At 45.1% G+C, this 19,372-nt stretch overlaps 1 protein-coding gene across 6 annotated transcripts in view; it reads right to left on the bottom strand.

Annotated features, from left to right (window-relative positions):
• The window catches only part of SETD4 (SET domain containing 4), a 360,859-nt gene that overhangs the window by 280,089 nt on the left and 61,398 nt on the right, over nt 1-19,372 (bottom strand). Inside the window, exon 12 of one of the 6 annotated variants that reach the window (XM_022552807.3) lies at nt 12,513-19,372. This exon is cut by the window's right edge and continues 21,745 nt beyond it. The exons of the other annotated variants lie outside the window; for them this stretch is intronic. The gene's annotated coding sequence lies outside the window, so the exon portion shown is untranslated. Of the gene's footprint in view, nt 1-12,512 lie in introns of those variants that run through there. 6 annotated transcript variants of the gene reach the window in all.

Below are 19,372 nucleotides of genomic sequence, written 5' to 3'. Positions count from 1 at the left end.
AAGTCCAGAAAGGAGAAAAGTGTCAAAAGCTGTTCTAACGCAGCAAACGCACTGGTGAACTTCAGTGGAGCGCCTCTGCCATCTGGTGGCGAGTTGAAGAACTGTCCTTAAAAAACGCAAAGCCACTTGGTACTTTGTGATAGGTGTTTGAACGAGCGCCCACCTCATTCCCAACTGAGTCAGACAAGAATTGATGCTCCAAACTGGCTACAGGTTGATACCAGATTTGGGTAATCTGGAGAGCAGAAAAATTACTGATTACCTATGGAATTACAAAGCTTGAGTAACTCCTAAGGAAAAGCACTATTTTGACTTTATTTTAAACTTTCCCTGAGAAGCTAACATTCCCCTCATCCTTAATTCTCAGAAATGTTTTCAATGCACGATAGCGTTGTGTTTTGGAGGCAGAGAAAGACAGCAAGAAAGAAGGAGGGGGAAAGAGAAGAAATGAAAGAAAGGGGACATCACTGCCATATTTGGTGCCAAAAACCATAATTCTATTAAAAACATGCATATTAGTCAAAGATTTTTCAACATCTAAGTCAGTTTCTCTCAGGAATCCTAAAAACATCATTAATGTTTTTATTAAGAAATTAATGATGACTTTTTAGTTAAAATAATAAATTTACTTAAAAGTGGGATTAATGCCCAATACTAAGATACATCTACGTAACTCATGTTGATAAAAATAATCTCCTCCCATTATTTTGTGTTTCAAATAGAATTGTCTCATGTCTTCATTCCTCAAATCTTTAAACTGTTCTCTTCCTCTACTCAGTAATATCACAGAAAAGTCTATAATGCATTTTCGTTAATCTAATGAGTATATTCTTGAGCATCTACTATGTACCAGGCATTGGGATACAGCAGTGAATGAGACATATCCTTACCCCATGGGGCTTACAATCTAACAGGGAGAAAGGCGATCCACAGGCTCTATGTAACGTGGTAAGCACCATCTCATTTAATTTTCACAACTCTATGTGGTGGGTCTTATTATCCCCATTTTACATATGAGGAAACTGAGGCTCAGGGAGGTTAAGTGGTTTGTCCAAGGACTCAGAAGACTAAGTGGCAGAAGCAGGATTCAAAATCAGATACCATTTCTCCAAAGCCCAGCTCTTAACACCTGTACAATCCAGTTACACGTTTTCAACAGCAAAGCAGGCAGCGTGCACTGAGAGCTGATTTGTTCAGGGCACGATGCCAGGCCCTGTGGGGTATAGAGAAGGTGCCTCCAAGAGTTAGAACAGCATCTGCCTGCAAAGATTAGCACATGAGGCTTCCAGGCCCAAGAGCACACCTCCCCACTCACCAGCATTCATTAAAAATAACGAACAGGGCTTCCCTGGTGGCACAGTGGTTGAGAGTCCGCTTGCCGACGCAGGGGACACAGGTTCGTGCCCCGGTCCGGGAAGGTCCCACATGCCACGGAGCGGCTGGGCCCGTGAGCCATGGCCGCTGAGCCTGCGCGTCCGGAGCCTGTGCTCCGCAACGGGAGAGGCCACAGCAGTGAGAGGCCCGTGTACCGCAAAAAAAATAAAAATAACGAACGATCCCAAACTCCACTCTAATACTCTGGGGGAAAAAAATCATTCTTAAAATTATAATTTAAAATGTATAATAAAAGTGAAATTCAACAAAAAGAATCCCATTAAGAGGATCATCAACAGATCCAGCCATTTCCCCATAGAGGGAAGAAAGGTCAGGTTTGGGGCAACGGATATCGTGGGGGGCTTCCGCTCCCACACCCCACGAATTTAAAGTCATGATGAAGGACAAGGACTGGGATTTTCAGGTGGCCAAATACAGCCCCTGAAGTGGAGATCTTGCTTCTGTACCAACAGTGCATTTTGAAAGGCTCCGTGATGTAGAATGTAAAAGGAGGAGTGGGAAATTGCAAAAGACACTCCACTTGAACAGACGGAAAGTCAGCACTTCTGGATATCACGTGCCTCTTGAGCAGGTATCCTAAGTCTAGGCTGCATCTCACACAGACCCAAAGTTGACCTCGGAAGAGAAGCCCCGCTGCCTACACCGCTGTTAAAGCCCATTCCCCCCGGCCATTTCCGGCAAACCTCTGATTTCCACTTGTTGTCTGAAACACAGTTTGCTTGGCCAAAGCCAAAAGACCTGAGAACCTCCCAGGGCAAATGTTGATCTAAAGAAAATGTCCTAAGTGGTTGGCGGTATTTATCCAGGTATTATTTCCGCCACCTGAGCTGAGTTTACCAAGCAGGTGGGGAGAGCTGATCTCTCCCCTACGTTCCACTTGAGTTGCCTGGATACCACGTGTTGTGTTCAACAGGGAACATACATGTAATTGTTCCTCTCTGCACTTAAACCATAAGGATTCCAAATTAGATCATATCGCTGAACCACAAGAAGGAACCCTGTGCACATGAACTCTGCGTGGCTGGCCGGAGCTGCCCTGTGAAACCAGAGGCAGCAAGGTTTGTAATCGAGAAGATGTTTCAGGGTCTCGCCAAACCAACCAACATTCAAGAATCCCTCCTCTTGGCAGGCGTCAGTTTCGGTGTGATCGCTCTTAATTGCTGGTGACATTAAGGAATGGATCTCTGAGGTCTGATTCCCTTTCTGCAGCCAAGTTGCTAACGTACATTAAAAACACCCTCATAAACTGTCATTTGTGGGCAGAACCATCAGTGCCCATTCCAAGACATGCTTGGCTTCCACAGACTGGAAAAAAAAGAAGAAATCGGAAAAAAATAAGCCCAGAAAGGACGCAATTATAATAAATGTAATACAAGGAGTAAACTTCAAAGTTGCAGCTACCGTAGAATCTTTGGCAAATCTTAAAATAAGATTATGAAACGTCATGGAAACGTTTTAAGGTATCTTTTCACGAAATCAACTTTTTTTCTTTGGGTTCTATTTTCATTTCATAGCACTTATCACAACTGTGATTCATGAATTATGCACATAATTTTTTTTATTGGATGTCAGACTCCCTGGTTATTCTGTAGCTCCCTCAGTGGAGGACCCGAGACTGATTTATTTACATTCCCTAGGCCCCATATATGGATGGGCACATAGTAGGGGCTCAAAAAAAATCGATGCTATCTTTGCAATAGCACTGTGATTTCATCATCTTGATGTGTCACCTAGCTGTTTCAAAAGCACTCTGCATCATTTCATAGTTTTGTTATTATCGTTAAGCAAGACGTTGCAGGGGTAAAGGGTACATGGTACCTCCCTGTATATTTTTTTTTCTTGCAACTTCCTGTGAATCTGTGATTATGCAAAGTCTTGGATTTCACCTAAATAGTGGAATTTCCATTTCGATCTCTCACACGCATGATGTCACAATGCTCTTGGCTTCCTGGATTTCACCAGTGTATTCTGGGTTTCCCCAACTCTACTTCCAACAATCGGACACCCTGAGCAGCCAAGTGATAGCTAGAAGCTCATCTTTTTTTCCCTCCAACCCTTGACAGAGCACATCCCTCTGTACAACAGCTACCCCTCTGAGACAGCCAGCCAAAATGTCAAGTCTGATGCCAATTTTCATACCATTTATCCTTCTCTGTCTTCTCCACACAGAGACCACCAAAAAGTTATCACATGGCAGTAATTTTCAAGAACTAGCTGGAATACCAAGGTTCAGGGAGAGATGTTATGTTGCTAAGCCAATCATTCCCTCAAGATTGTTAGTTGGCAATAAAATCCAGAACGTGTGTGTCCGGATTCCAAGTCGGTGAACCACACACTCCTAACTCTTCTTTTGCCGCGTCCGTGGCAGCCTCGTGTTACACAAAGAATCAGGCCGCCACCGAGCTGCCAAGAGCCTTGGAAAACTGTACAAAGTGCATTAAAATCAACAGAAAGGCTTCCCATGTCACAGTATTTGGATAACTTCTCACCCCTGCAAGCTCCCCCAAAAGCTACTGGCTGAAGTCTGACACACTGGCTTGAATCGCACAATCAGATTCAAACTTTTAAACAAAGCACTGTGCAGATATTCACTTCCCCGTGAGCCTGGGAACACAGCCCAGCCCCACTGGACGCGAGGACAGATCCCATAGCTAGGGGCAGAGCACTCTCAGAAGTTGAGTATACGAGCAGCCTCCGTCAGCCCCGAGCTGAGCCCACTCTGCTTCTTCAGCCTCCTAATTAATGACCTTCTCCGGGACAAAACAAAAATTCCTGCCTTTAACATTCACATCAATCTCTGTGAGTCAGAAGACAGAGGCTGTCTGGCTTTCCAACACTTTCACAGGCTCAGAGCACCGCCCTCTATCGACCCTTGTAAAAGCAGATGGCAACAGCAGAAGTTCAAGGAGACACAGCTTTGAAAGCTACTCCAACAGTGAGGCCGGGCTACCAGGAAAGACGAAAAGAAGTGAAAGCCAGTTTTCATTGCCTCCTGGACCAAAGTGGGAGAAGAGGGAGAGAGGGCCAGGGGGAGGAGAGAGAAATGATCTTCATTATTAAAATGCTTTAATAAGGTAGCATACACACTACCAAACGTAAAATAGAGAGCTAGTGGGAAGCAGCCGCAGAGCACAGGGGGATCAGCTCGGTGCTTTGTGACCGCCTGGAGGGGTGGGATAGGGAGGGTGGGAGGGAGGGAGACGCAGAGGGAAGAGAGATGGGAACGTATGTATATGTATAACTGATTCACTTTGTTATACAGCAGAAACTAACACACCGTTGTAAAGCAATTATACCCCAATAAAGATGTTAAAAAAAAAAAGAAAAAAAGACTGATATTCTCACTGCCGGGCAGTGAGTCCAGAGAGAGACAAATGCCCCATCCTCTCACCGTTTTTGTTTAGCAGAAAAATAATGTCCATTGGTATAGCATTTTTAAATCAATAAAGTACTTTCACAAACTCTCAGCAGCCTTGAGCTATTATACCCACTTCGCAGATGACGAATCTGAGACTCACAGCAACACAGAGTAAGTGGAGAAGCAGGATAACAGTGGGATGGTCAGCAGTCAGCAGGGAGACGAAAGAAGCAGGTGAGAACTGCCTTGCTCCCCTTTGGGGGAAAAATAGAATAAAACATAGTCCCCAGATCAGGGTGCGGGGGATTCATCCCCACCTTTGTGGTGGGCCTAGGACTCCAGACAGGACTCCAGAGAGTTAGTTTATTCTTATCCTGACAATTCAAAAAGAAGAGTCCCTAAGCTGATAATTTCTCATTTCAGAGGTAATTCATAGAACATTGTCTCCAAAAAGAAATCCACTGAGAAATGTGAGATGAGAGAGTTATAAACGAAGGGCCCCCAGCTGCTACTTGAATCGGTTACATGCCTCAAATAGGACAGGAGCCTAGGCCAAAATATTAAAGGGCTTTACAGCGGGGCAGCTCACCTTGAAGTGACTCTGGAACACGACCTGGTCATGGATGAAGACACAGAAGCTCAAGCCAGGGCCTCGGTGACAACAGGAGGTCAAGTCCACGACTCAAACCTCTGCCCTCAGATAATGAAAGGCAGGTGGGCCACACCCTCTGGTGCTGATGGAGAAGCCCTCTGCTCCAGGTTTCATAGAGCACCCACTTTCTAAACACAGAGACACGCACCTCTGATTTCCATGTGCAAACAGATGTGGCCTTGGGGGATGGAGAAGTGGGGAGGAGAGAGGAAACGGTGCTGCGGGAGAAACTGGGCCCTGAGTGCTGACCTACGCTCTGCCCCTCAGGGTCCTGTCCGAACATCTCACCCTAACCCTAACCCTAACCTGACAGAGCGGAGATGCAAGGCCAAGCTTGGCCGGGGCCCCTTGAATATATAAAAGTAAAGCTTGGTTCCATGACCTTGGGGAAATGAGTTTTCTGTCAAGCTCAGCCTACAATTGCCTTTAGGAAACCTCTGACAAGGGTTTCCTTTGCCACGTCCGGCTGTGCTCTCTGCAACCATACCGGTGTCCCCACAGGCCTTCGAGGAGGTGGGTACCTGCTCATTTCAAATGTACTGAATCCATTTGACCTGTCCCAGGCTGGGCCACTTGGACTGCATTTCCCCCTTCTGGAGAATTTGGGAGCACACTGCCCTGGGCGGACACTGAGAGCAAAGAGTGTACTCCCCAAGTGTAAGCACCCAACTCATCCTGGAGGCTGGGGGAAGGGATGGAACAGCAACACTGAGGAAGGCCCAGCCCCCCCTGCCTGGTCCCAGGGGGACCCCATGGAGCAGCGACCACCGAGCTGCCCCCCTACCGCTCTGGGACAGAGAAATAAATGTCTGTGTCATTGAAGGCGCTCAAAACACACACAAACAGGACAGAGGGAAGGGGCAGCCCAGGATAGAACTTTCTTTTGATGAGACTTTGGATTCTATGTCATGTTTTAATCCACAAGAAATTTGGTCTCACTTCACGCCCTGTGAAATAACAGAGCCTCCCTCCATTTTCCCAGCCTACTCTTCTGAAGTTTTATTCCAGATCTCTCTTTTCGTTCTAAAAGTTTTAAGGAGGACTTCCCCGGCGGTCCAGTGGTTAGGATACTGTGCTTCCACTGCAGGGGGCCCGGTTCCATCCCTGGTCAGGGAACTAAGATCCCGCAAGCCATGTGGCGTGGCCATGAATAAATAAATACATAAATAAATAAAATTTTTAAAATAAAATAAAAGTTACAACAAATTAGGCCCATTGTGTTGTCCTTTCATTTATTTTTTTAATTGTGGTAAAATACACATAAAATTTACCATCTTCACCATTTTTAAGTGTGCAACTCAGTGGCATTCAGTCTATTCACATTGCTGTACAGCCATCACCACCATCCATCTCCAGAACTTTTTCATCACCTCAAACAGAAACCCTGTTCCCATTAAACAATAACTCCCCACCCCACCCCCAGGCCCTGGCAACAACCATTCTGCTTTCTTGTCTCTATGGATTTGATTCCTCCAGATATACCTCATGTAAGTGGAATCATACAGCATTCGCCCTTTTATGGCTGACTTCCTTCACTCAGCACAATGAAATGTAACCTTGTGGTTCATCCATGTTGTGGCAGGGGTCAGGATTTCCTTCCTTTTTAAGGCTGGATAATATTCCGTTGTATGGATATACCACACTTTGCTTATCTAGTCATCCTTCAATGGATGCTTGGACTGTTTCCACCTTTTGGCGGTTGTGAACAATGCTGCTATAAACATGGGCCTACAAAGTCTGTTGGAGTTTGCTGCCCTTCCTTACAGCCGCCCAAACTGAGATAATTAGAAATGAACAGGGCATCCCAGAAGACCGTCGGTTTACTATTGCGACGTCACTGCCCAAGCCCATCTGAAGCTTGGGCCCAAGGGTCTGTCTCAGCAGCTTCCAAGGCCCCAGTTCCTTTTCAGTGCCCCACACACACATGACAACCAACCCCACAGGCCCAGCCATCGAAAAGCACAGACCCCCCAACCTTCACACAACCCAACCCTCACACACACCCAACCCTCTCACGGCCCTGATACAGCAGAGGCCCTGTTGTCTCTGGGTCTGGGGGCGTCATGGAGCAACCTCCCGCCTGCACTCCAGGACTGCAGCACTTCCCAGCCTCAGGGCATCATCCCCGGGGCCCCAGCATTTCCAACCCTGTCCCCAGCCCTCTCGAAACTGAGTACTTTTGAAAACCAAACACACCCTGCCTCTGTTGCGTGGACAAGGGCAGCTCCAGGTCTCCTGGACACAAAGCCCTGCTCTCCCCTCGGACACCAGAAGTAGAGAAAATATATCCCAGTAAATCATCCTGCACCATGAAGGGTTTTGTGTCCTCTCTGACTCTGGCCTCTTTGGTTCTATTTTTATTACATTAGTTCACTTTGCCTCCAAAGGGAGGAATCGATTAGAAAAACACATTTTAAATATCCTCATAAGATTCTCCCGCTGTCCTTGGAGTATAGGTGCTATAGGAAGAATATGGAGAGAATTTTAAGGAAGGAAAATGTGTCTAGAAGCTATTCTGTGGGTTGGAGAGGAACAGGCTGTGCGAGTCTCATTCACAACTGTAGCCACAGTGAAGACAGCTGGTATATAGTCTGCTCAATAAATAACTGCTGGATGAGTAAATGAATGAATGTTGGAAGTCAATGGAAGGATGAAGGGAGAGAAGGGGTCCCCCTTACGCATCCGCCTTCACCTTCAATCATCCAGGGTAAAGTGCTGCTCGGGATGGGGAGCTTCAGGGAAAACAGGGATCAGACCGATGGCTTCTGGCTCCTGGCTCATCACAAGAGCATGGGCCAAGGTGAAATTCACAGGCAGGGGACCCCATGTGCACCTGCCCGGCTCACGGACCTTACCCAGCCTTCCTCTACACCGTGGCCATGTGAAGTGTAAGGACAAGTGCCATGAGAATCACACAGATTAGTCAGGAAGACCAGTGAGTCTTCCTGGATCCTCTTGACAGTGGGATGGATACCTGCGGTGACAAGAACAGGAGGGGGCAGCAGACGTCAACCTGGACTTCACCCAGCCCCTTAGGGAGGCAGACTCTTCACTCACCACGCAATAGACAACCCACCCTTCACACTTCCACCTGGGCAGGTAAGCATCAGACGGTCAAAGGGGGAGAAGGACGCTTTCCCACCCCTTTTAGGAAGATTACGGAAGAAAAGTCGTTCTGCCTACACTGTCTGTACATCGACTGGCTTTGCCAAGCCTGTGGATGGTGATGGCCACAGACTTAGACAAGATGCACAAGACAAGATGACCCAGACAACAGAAACGAGGCCTGTTTCTCAGCAAGGTACTGAGGAAGGAGATCAAGAGACCAATCAAGTTTTTGTGAAGAAACATGATCAGAAACAACAGGAAAGACACCTTCTGTGCCATCTCCTTTAGATGGGCCTTTTTCTGCGACAGGCTTGCAGTTTTTATCATTTGAACCAGTGCATTCAGTTGTAACTCTAAAGACCCTTGGCTCTGGATCCAGCAGACTTGAACTTGGTACAGGGAGACTGGAAACCGTCCTACCAGGAACCAGGAAGACAGGTAATCTACAAGGAGTACAAAACTGTTGCCATCTCTTAAAGAAAGGGTTGCTCTCACTTTATTTAAAACACTAGGGCAACTGCAGAAATAATTACATGCAGTAAAAATACTACTCCCCACGTCAACACAGTAACTGAGACCCAGGACAGTCTGTCATTAAGACCCATAAAGAAAAGAAAGGCGTATCAACATTGAGGTTTTGTGGTGAGCGGAGATGAAGCCTCTCTAGAGTCTGCTGGTTCTGTTTCACACGGCTACTTTATCCCAACATGGCTGTGGTTTGGTCTTCAAACAACTTGAAAGATAAGCAAATACCCTTCCTCCCAGGTTACATCTGACTGCCCTCAGCATCCAGTGTGTTTCATGAACACCAGCGGTATAGCAGAAAGCCACAATTCACCCACACTCAACCACAGAACCTCATCTAGAATAAACCATAACTGGGGCAGAAGATCCCACCCAAACAACAAAATCAAATTTGATTAAAACGTGATACAGCCAGCCTCTTTCAGCCACTGATCTTTTTGATGTGGGAAATGTGAGAGTTAGGGAAATCAGATGGGTAATTCAAACCACTATAAAACACAAGCAGGCATCACAAATGATGTCTTACCATCAGAAACAAACACTCTGAAATGGATTGATAGACTAAATGTACACTGTCCAATTGAGTATCCCTAGACACATGTAACTGTTTAATTTTTAGTTAATTAAAATGAAATAAAGTTTAAAATTCAACTCCTTAGTCATGCTAACCACCCACGTCAAGTGCTCAATGGCTACATATGGTTAGTGGCCGCCATATTGAATGGCACAGGTATAAAACACTTACCAGGAAGTGTTATTGGACAGCACGGAACTAATTACTAAGAAAGGGAGAAGGAAAGGAATTTTAAAAAGAAATAAAAGGGTTTGTTTTGTTTTGTTTTTAATCAGAAACTTAACTATCTACTGGGTACCTCTCTCAGAGATTCCTGAAGGCATACTCAAACACAACAAACACATGGATGACCTGACATGCAACTCTAGGACTACACAAGCCAATGTTGTTCTATAAAAAGGTAGTAATAGTAGAAGTGCCATGGGTAATTATTTTTGTAATTTTCATAGCTTTTCAAATAGACTGAGAACAATGCTTTCAACCAAAGGTTAGTTGGAGCTCTCACGCTCATTTTGGTAATGTGTTTGCATATTATCATCTTTATATTTTTGCTGTGAAAAACTAAAACAATGAAAGCTTCTAGGTTACTCACTGTAGCTCATTTTTTTGGCAAACATTAATACTGTATTTCAATTTTTTAATGCCATTTACCCAAATTTTTCATACTAAAACTTCATTTCAAGGAATACTTTTCCCTTGTATTGAAAAAAAGAATCTGTTTCCATTTGGATCTTTTCACCAGGTACGTTTTCTCTCCCTGGAGTTCCCAGAAAAAAATAAAGATCATTTAAAATGAAACTGGGTCTGCTTTATTCATTTGGCCCAGAATGGCCAAGGAAGTAGGTGACAAGCTGAACTCTGTTTATACCATTGGCTTTTCATGTCTTGTGGTCCAAACTCTCAAGGTTTCCAGCAATCCACCCAATTTTCCCTCTGTTCATGGTTAATGGGATAACAGGAAAAACATAGGTTTTGAAATCAAATACCGTCGATAAACTCTATGATTTTGAGCAAATTACTTATTCACACAGCGCCTGTTTACTTACCTGAAAATGAGGTTAATAACAGAAACATCACAGGCTTACTGTAAACATTGAGTCAATGTGCGTAAATCACCTAACCTAGTCCTCAGCACACAATAATTAATCTGTATTAGTATTATAATTATTATTGTTGTTGTCTTTCTTTCTACGGCATTCCTTTTAACATGTACTGTATTCCTGAAAGTGACCGTCTTTAGCTTGGTCTTGAAAATCCCTCCTCTGATCTGCCCAAGGAGTATCCTAGCTAGGCACGTAATCTAATGGTCCAAGGTCCCTCCCAAACTCAGTTCCAGCCCTGGGGTGAACCTCAGTCTAGACATTGAAACAAAGGAACATTAAGAGAAAAGTAGATTCTTTGAAATAGGTAATAAATATTGATAAAATTCTGTAAGTCTGATTAAAGAAAAGAGAGAAGGCATAAATAAAAAAGATTAGGAATGAAAAACAGAAACATAGATGTACAAATTTAAAAGATAGAAAATTATGAACAATTTTTGCCGATAATTTGAGAACTTAATTAAAATAGATAAATACCCAGAAAAACACTAATTGTCAAAAATGAGTACAGAAGAAATAGAAAACCTGAATGGTCCTATAAATATTTACAAAAGTCAATCACTAATTTAAATTCTTTCCTCATCTGGATGATAAACACATGGGGTTTATGATTCTATTCTCTCCACTTTTTATGATCAAAAATTTCAAATATGTGCAAAAGGAAAATTAGTAATAATAACAATTTCCCACATAGAAATGTTTCTGCAGGTAAATTCCATCAAACACTCAAGGAAGAGGAATTCTACTCTCTCATAAAATTTTTCAGATACTAGGAAAAGAGGAACCAGCACAGCTCACTTTTACACTAACAAAATCTTGAAGTCAAAAGGAGATGAGGATGAGATGAGAAAGGAACTTTCAGGCCAGAGGAGCTACCCTGGGAACTGGCGTGTGTCCACGCAGAGGCTGAACTCCATGGTGAACTTGCCTTCAGTTAAAAGAAAGCCACATTTTACATCAAAAGCTTTATCATCCTTCACCTTTTACATTGTGAGTTATTGTAATTAAACTCCAATCCTTCCATTAACACCTGAGAAATCCACACACTTGAGGGTTGTGTTGTGGACGAAAGTGAAGAATAAAGCCTGTGCTGCTCCCACCGCCCTGGCTCCCAGAGACCCAGGGCGCACATGAGGGGCCTCTAGCCTGTGTGTTCCAGGCGGAAATCATAAGCAGGGTGAGGGGTGAGGATGTAGATGACTCCCATTGGCTTTGCCGTTGCTCAGGTCCCATCTCCAGGTGACTACTCAATGAAGTGATCTGATGTGGACAAATCTTATGAATTGGGGACACCCCACAGCAGCCCCACGGCCATAGCTCAGGACAGGCGGATGCCTTTCCCCTCCCCCCTCATCAGACATGAAGCCCACTCCTCACTGCCCCTCCGACAAAGGTGTTACGTAAGAAACATCAGAGGTTTGAGCTATCAACTACTTCACTCCTCTGTCTCTCCTGCTGGCATTGTGACCTCATTCGTATCATTAGCCCAACTATACAGCGTCTTGCTAAGTGAGACCAATTTTAGTAACTTCAAGAACTAACATTCTCTTGCAGTCAGTAATTTCCCATTTTCCAAGGCTAGATCATTTTGAACAGAACCAGGTAAGCACGGATGGGCATGAAGTATTTAAGGTACTGTGAGATTATCAGGCTGATTGAGGTAGAGAGTCATTTGGGGAGTACTGAAAGGTAAGTTTAGTTACACCAAGCTAGACCAAGATGAGGGTGATTGATTTTACTTGTTTGAATAAGCCAAGGGGTTTTCCAGCTTCTTTTTAGCAAGAGTGCGTTTTTATAGATTCTTTTTTTTTTTTAGAAGAGATAATGAGGGTTCTTTTGGGGTTTTTTAATTAATTTATTTATTTTTTTGGCTGCGTTGGGTCTTGGTTGCTGTGTGTGGGCTTTCTATAGTTGCGACGAGCGGGGGCTACTCTTCATTGCAGTGCGCAGCCTTCTCATTGCACTGGCTTCTCTCGTTGCGAAGCACGGGCTCTAGGCGCGCAGGCTTCAGCAGCTGTGGCACGCGGGCTTAGTTGCTCCGCAGCATGTGGGATTTTCCCGGACCAGGGATCAAACCCGTGTCCCCTGCATTGGCAGGAGGATTCTTAACCACTGCGCCAGCAGGGAAGTCCAGCAACAGTGCAATTTTGATGAATGAAATTTTATGTAGGTCTTCAATATATAAAATCGATCAAATCAGAGCTGGTCTTCTTATAGTAAGAGGATGGAGATTCAGGGATTCACCCACTGGACCTTCTCGTATCCTCTGAGTCAGCCCCACCCCCAGACCCTAGACCCCAGCCCTCAGCACTGTGGGCTCTGGACACACGGCTCAAAATCCACTGCCATGGGCCCTAGATGTCAACTTAAAACCTTCGCCATAAGGTCATGCATAATTTAGAGGCAGGAGGTTTATGTAAACCAAACCCTCCATTTTACCAATGAGAAAACAGTGGGAAGAAGGGTCTTCCTGACTTGTCTGAAGTTCACAGCTATTCAATGGCAGAGGAAAACATAGTGTATAGGACTTCCCTGCTGGCGCAGTGGTTGAGAGTCCGCCTGCCGATGCAGGGGACACGGGTCCGTGCCCCGGTCCGGGAAGATCCCACATGCCGCGGACCGGCTGGGCCCGTGAGCCGTGGCCGCTGAGCCTGCACGTCCGGAGCCTGTGCTCCGCAACGGGAGAGGCCACAACAGTGAGAGGCCCACGTACCGGGAAAAAAAAAAAAAAAAAAAAAAACATAGTGTATATGCACCCTGATCCCTACCTCCTCCTATTTCTACCACATCCCACTGATGCAATTAAATAGAATTGAAATTTTTTTTTTTTATGGCTGCATTGGGTCTACATTGCTGCGCGTGGGCTTTCTCTAGTTGCGGTGAGTGGGGGCTACTCTTCGTTGAGGCGCGCAGGCTTCTCATTGCGGTGGCTTCTCTTGTTGCGGAGCACGGGCTCTAGGCGCGCGGGCTTCAGTAGTTGTGGCTCACGGGCTCTAGAGCTCAGGCTCAGTAATTGTGGCACACGGGCTTAGTTGTTCCGCGGCATGTGGGATCTTCCTGGACCAGGGCTCGAATCCGTGTCCCCTGCATTGGCAGGTGGATTCTTAACCACTGCGCCACCAGGGAAGTCCCAGAATTGAAATTTTTGAACTTGCATCCACTAATGACTCCTATATTATTTCTATCCCAATATCTGAATGATATGTGTACATACTTCTGCGCAGTTCTAAGGATATGTGTAGCAGAAGTCCTTGCTAGGCTGTAGATGAAGCTTGTGGAGATGGCTGGACCACCCAGACAGGTGTCATCCACTAAGTAGCATGGAGGCCCAAAGTCTCCCAGAAATTACTTTAATATCTGTTGAAACTGGAGGCAGGAAGAACAGGGTCAAGTAAGGAGAATCAGTAGAAGGTAGGAATAGGAGAGACTGTGAGGTTCCCTAGGAAAGAGCAACCATGCTGGATAAAGGGATGGATCTTAGGGGCCAATTTCACCAACAGGACCTAAGGGATAGAGGGGAACGGCGATTCCAGGTGTGACAAATGCGTCTCTCTCCCTAGATGCTGCCCCAAACTCAGCCACGATGACAGTGTGTACATGACTTGGGAAAGAAAAAAGGGTATGGAATACAAACACTTAAGAAAACTGTAAGTCCTAAAAGAGCCAGCACCCAGCATCTCCGCAGAAGGACCCCCTCCAGAAAACAGAGGTTGGAAAGGTGTTCATTACCAGTAAGAGGGGAGTGAGCCTCAGGACATGACAAGACCCAGAGGCAACAGACACTGTCTTCTTCCCCCACTCCTACTCGCCACCCCACCCGCAAGCAAGTGTCAGCAGCCTGAAGGGATCTTAGAGCAGACCTGGAGTTCCAAACAGCAAGCTCTCTCTGCAAGTCCAATGTATAAATCTACAGAAAACAACACTAATAGGCCCCGCTTGTGTCCCATGACAATGCCTGGGACCAATCACCATGGTGGGAAGGACAAGGTACCATGAGTGGCACACACCTGAGCCAGATGCCCATAGGCCAGCCAGCAACACATGATGGGGGAGGAATGGCAGGACCCCAAAGGTGAAGAGGAGTGCTATTGTTGAAGGGATGGGTGTGAAACAGACCAGAACAGCAGATATCTACCAAGACTCTTAGCTTGAGAAATTTCTAGACCATTACCTCAAGATCAAGAATTAAAGGTTGGAATAAGCTGAAGTCATTTTAGAGAGGAGTATCTGGAAAAGAAGACGCAACGATGAAAATTGGGACTTCCCTGGTGGTGCAGTGGTTAAGAATCCGCCGGCCGCTGCAGGGGACACACGCTTGATCCCTGGTCCGGGAAGATCCCATGTGCCGAGGAGCAACTAAGCCCGTGCTCCACAACTACCGACTCCACGTGCCACAACTACTGAAGCCTGCGTGCCTAGAGCCCGTGCTCCGCAACGAGAGAAGCCCCTGCAATGAGAAGCCCGCACACCGCAACGAAGAGTAGCCCCCGCTCACCGCAACTAGAGAAACCTCGCGTGCAGCAACGAAGACCCAACACAGCCAAAAATAAATAAATAAATAAACAAATTTAAAAAAAAAAAAAAAGATGAGAATTTAAGAAGGTAACTGTCACATCTGAGGGGATAACAAAGAAAAAGATAAGGAGCTGAGCCAACCAAAGACAAAAGTGCGGGAATGAAGATAAAAGGAATAAACTAAAGAATAACCAAAGTTACCATGTGGCCTCGCCTCCTAGCGCTACATACATTGTTTCATTTTATCCTCCTAACAGCCCTGCACTGTAGAGTGTCTCCCCGGTTCCTGCCCGTCCCCACCACCCTGTGAGAGCTGAGAAATCTGGCTTTCATAAGGTCAAATATACCAAGGTCATTCAGCTGGTTATGCGGCAGAATTGTTCATCAAACCTAGGTCTGAAGACCCAAAACCTCTCCCACCACCTTTCACGTCTCTCTGCCCCCTCACGCCCACCCCCAGCACCCTCCTACACCACATTGTCTCCCTGTAGAGCCTGGGTGGGCTCTTCAGGGGATACCGGGCAGGAGGGAGGACTCCCCTACGGGGGCATGGGCATCATCTGGGCACTGATGGCTTGGCCATTAAGTCATATTAGAGGCTAGTGAATCAATCGCTACTTAGGGTGTCACCAGAAGGAAGAGAAGAGAATTGGGAAAGCAGGAAGTGAGTCTCAGACATTAATGCTGAAAGCACCTCTGGGTCCTTGTTACACTGCACCTTCTGGGTCCTCATCCAGAGATTTGGATTCTTTGGGCCTGGGGTGAAGCCCAGGAATGGCAGCTTCAACAAGCACCAGGGATTCTGAGGCAGAACAGCATTCAGAAACACCGGTGAGAGACGAGGGAGAACTAAGGATAGCAAAGTGTGGCAAAAATGGGAGAAAGACGTACGTGTTCTAATTAATACTGTGAGAACTGGAAAAGAGGAAAGAGAAACGTGTCCAAGGCCACCGCTAAACCCACCTCCCTGCCTTTGTCCCAGAAAGGGAATGCTCTGGAAGAGCCAGGCAACTGATAAAGGGAGGGGGGAGGGGGAGGTACCTCCTGCATCACTAAGTGGCAAAGGACCAAACCTAAGCTAAGGCTTAAAATAATTATTAATACTTGATCTAAGGTTATAAAAGCGTAAGGAAAGAAAATAAGAGGAAAGAATGCACTGAGTCAACGTTATTGATTTACACTCTGAAAGAAATGCCAGAACTATTATTTAGATGTCAAAATAACTCCAAGAAGAGTACAAGGCTGTTTTGATCATTTGAAACCAAATACCTGCCTTCTTTGAGATGGGGCTTTCAGACAGAGAGCCTCCTTAAATACCACTGCGATGTTCTGAACAGATCACATTTCCCCTTCAAAGGTTATACCACTTTAAATTATATGCAATTTCAGAAAGAACAAGTCGTTGTCCTACTTTGAGTCCCCTTCTCTTAAAAGCATGTTTTGACTAAGATTAATTTATAGCCCAAGGAGATTTGGGGAAAGGAAAAAGCCTTGAAATTGCAAGTAAAAATAACTAAGAATTCCGGTCGCTTCTTAAATATTGAGTGACGTCGTTTTGGGAATAGGACCAGAACTGCACAGAGCCACAGGTAAATGGGCTGACTGTGGGATCTGCGGTCTCCGGTAGACACTTGAAGGGGAAAATTCTAGCTGGATGGCAAGGTCAGGGAGTACTACTACGTGAGAAAGACAAATACTGTATGATATCACTTATATGTGGAATCTAAATTTTAAAAAGCATACAAATGAACTTATTTACAAAACAGACCCACAGACATAGAAAACAAACTAGAGGTTACCAACGTGGAAAGGAGGGGAGGAAAAAATTAGGAATTTGGGATTAACATCTACACACTACTGTGTGTAAAATAGATCATCAATAAGAACCTGCTGTACAGCACAGGGAACTCTACTCAATATTTCCTAATAGCCTATAAGGGAAAAGAATCTGAAAAAGAATCTATATATCTGAATCACTTGGCTGTACACCTGAAACAAACACAACATTGTAAATCAACTACACTTCAGTTTCAGAAAGTAAAAAAGCATCTCTTTGTGCTTTTTTTCTGTGACCAACCTCTTCATCTTTCACTTCCGTAACACTTGCTCTACCAAATCAATCAAACTCATTATTAAGTGAAGGGACCCACAGCCGATAGAACTAGGGTTCATTCACCCACCAAAGGAAGAAAAACTTCTTATACTTCTCATCCTTTGCATGTAGTCACTTTGGTAATTTCATTTTTTTGATTCTTCAGATGCAAATTACTGAAGGGAAAAGACGTTTTCAGTGGGATAGGGGATTAAGTACTTGCATTGTGGCTTTGATCTGTTGGAGCATTTCCTGAGTCCTGGCCCAACATTTGTTTCCTTAATAAGAGGATCTATTAGCCTGCCTGGGCTGCCATAACAAAATCCCACAGCTAAATCGCTTAAACAACAGGCATTTATCTTCTCACAGTTCTGGAGCCTGGAAGTCCAAGATCACAGTGTCAGTAGGGTTGGTTTTTCCTGAGGCCTCTCTCCTCGGCTTGCAGACTGCCGTCTTCTCACTGTGTCCTCACACGGCCTTTCCCTGTGCACACACCCCTGGTGTCTTTACCTCTTCTTAGGAAACCAGTCCAGTTGCAACAGGGCCCACCCTCATGACTTTATTGTATTAGTGGCGTTTTCCAGAGAAACAGAACCAATAGGATAGAAGAAGAAACTTATTATAGTAATTGGCTCACATGGTTAAAGAGGCCAGGAAGTCCCACAATCTGCTGTCTGCAAGCTGGAGACCCAGGAGAGCCAGTGGTGTAATTCTGTTGAGTTCAAAGGCCTAAGAATCGAGGGGCTGGTGATGTACGTCCCGATCAGAGTCCAAAGCCAAGAGAACCAAGAGTGCCGATATCTGAGGTCAGGAGAAGATGGATGTCTCAGCTCAAGCAGAAAGTGAACCCACTCTTCATCTGTCTTTTAGTTCTATTTGGGCACTCAATGAATTGGATGATGGCCACCCACACTGGGGAGGGCAGGCTGCTTTACAGAGTTCACCAATTCAAATGCTAGTCTCCTCTAGAACACTCTCAGACACATCCAGAAAGAATGTTTTACCAACCGCCTCAGCATCCCTTCTCCGAGTCAAGGGGACATATAAAATTAACAATCACGCTCACTTAGCCTTAATTATCTCCTTAAAGATTCTATCTCCAAATACAGTCACACTGAGGGTTAGAGCTTCAACATATCAATTTGTGGGAACACAATGCAGACCATAACAGAGGATATACCAGAAATATTAACAGAGCCAACTGTTAAAATGCTGTAGAATGGGGACTTCCCTGGTGGCAGTGGTTAAGAATCCATCTGCCAATGCAGGGGACACAGGTTCGAGCTCTGGTCCAGAAAGATCCCACATGCCTCAGAGCAACTAAGCCCGTGCACCACAACCACTGAGCCTGCGCTCTAGAGCCCATGCTCTAGAGCCAGCAAGCCACAACTACTGAGCCTGTGTGCTGCAACTACTGAAGCCCGCAAGCCTAGAGCCCATGCTCCGCAACAAGAGAAGACACCGCAGTGAGAAGCCACAATGAAGAGTAGCCCCCGCTCGCTACAACTAGAGAAAGCCCGCGCGCAGCAACGAAGACCCAACGCAGCCAAAACTAAAATTAATTAATTAAGTTTTTTAATGCTGTAGAATGATGGAGAAGTTTAAGTTATTACTCTCTTTTAACTTGACCCATAAAACCATCAATGTACAAATACCATGGGTTAAACCATACCCCTGAAATAAATCAACTATCTATCTACCTATCTACCTACTATCGATCGATCGAGGGACAGGCAGATAGATATAATAAAAGCACTACATTTATGGAAAGTAAATTCTCTTCCTAACCTCTATCTTTTAATATAATTTAAAGGGGCTTCCCCTCCACCAGAAACCCTTGGACATTCATTCCAGATCCAAATGATAAAGTAAGTCAAAATGTATATCTTAGAAACCATCTGTATTTAGCTTCTGATGGGGAAAAAATGCAGATACAGCATTTAATAAATAAAAGACAAGGGCTTTTCACACAACATCCTTATGATCTGAAAAACTGCTGTTGTTAAATTTAATAGCCGTTATTATTTTAATAAGCAATGAGACAATCCAGAAG

This window comes from Delphinapterus leucas, chromosome 4, assembly GCF_059928025.1.
Source record: "Delphinapterus leucas isolate spDelLeu-1000000601 "Yukka" chromosome 4, BTC_Dleu_Yukka2, whole genome shotgun sequence".
Taxonomy (NCBI): Eukaryota; Metazoa; Chordata; class Mammalia; order Artiodactyla; family Monodontidae; genus Delphinapterus; species Delphinapterus leucas.
The sequence above is the reverse complement of the archived record's forward strand: the minus strand, read 5'-3'. Positions and strand labels throughout refer to the sequence as shown.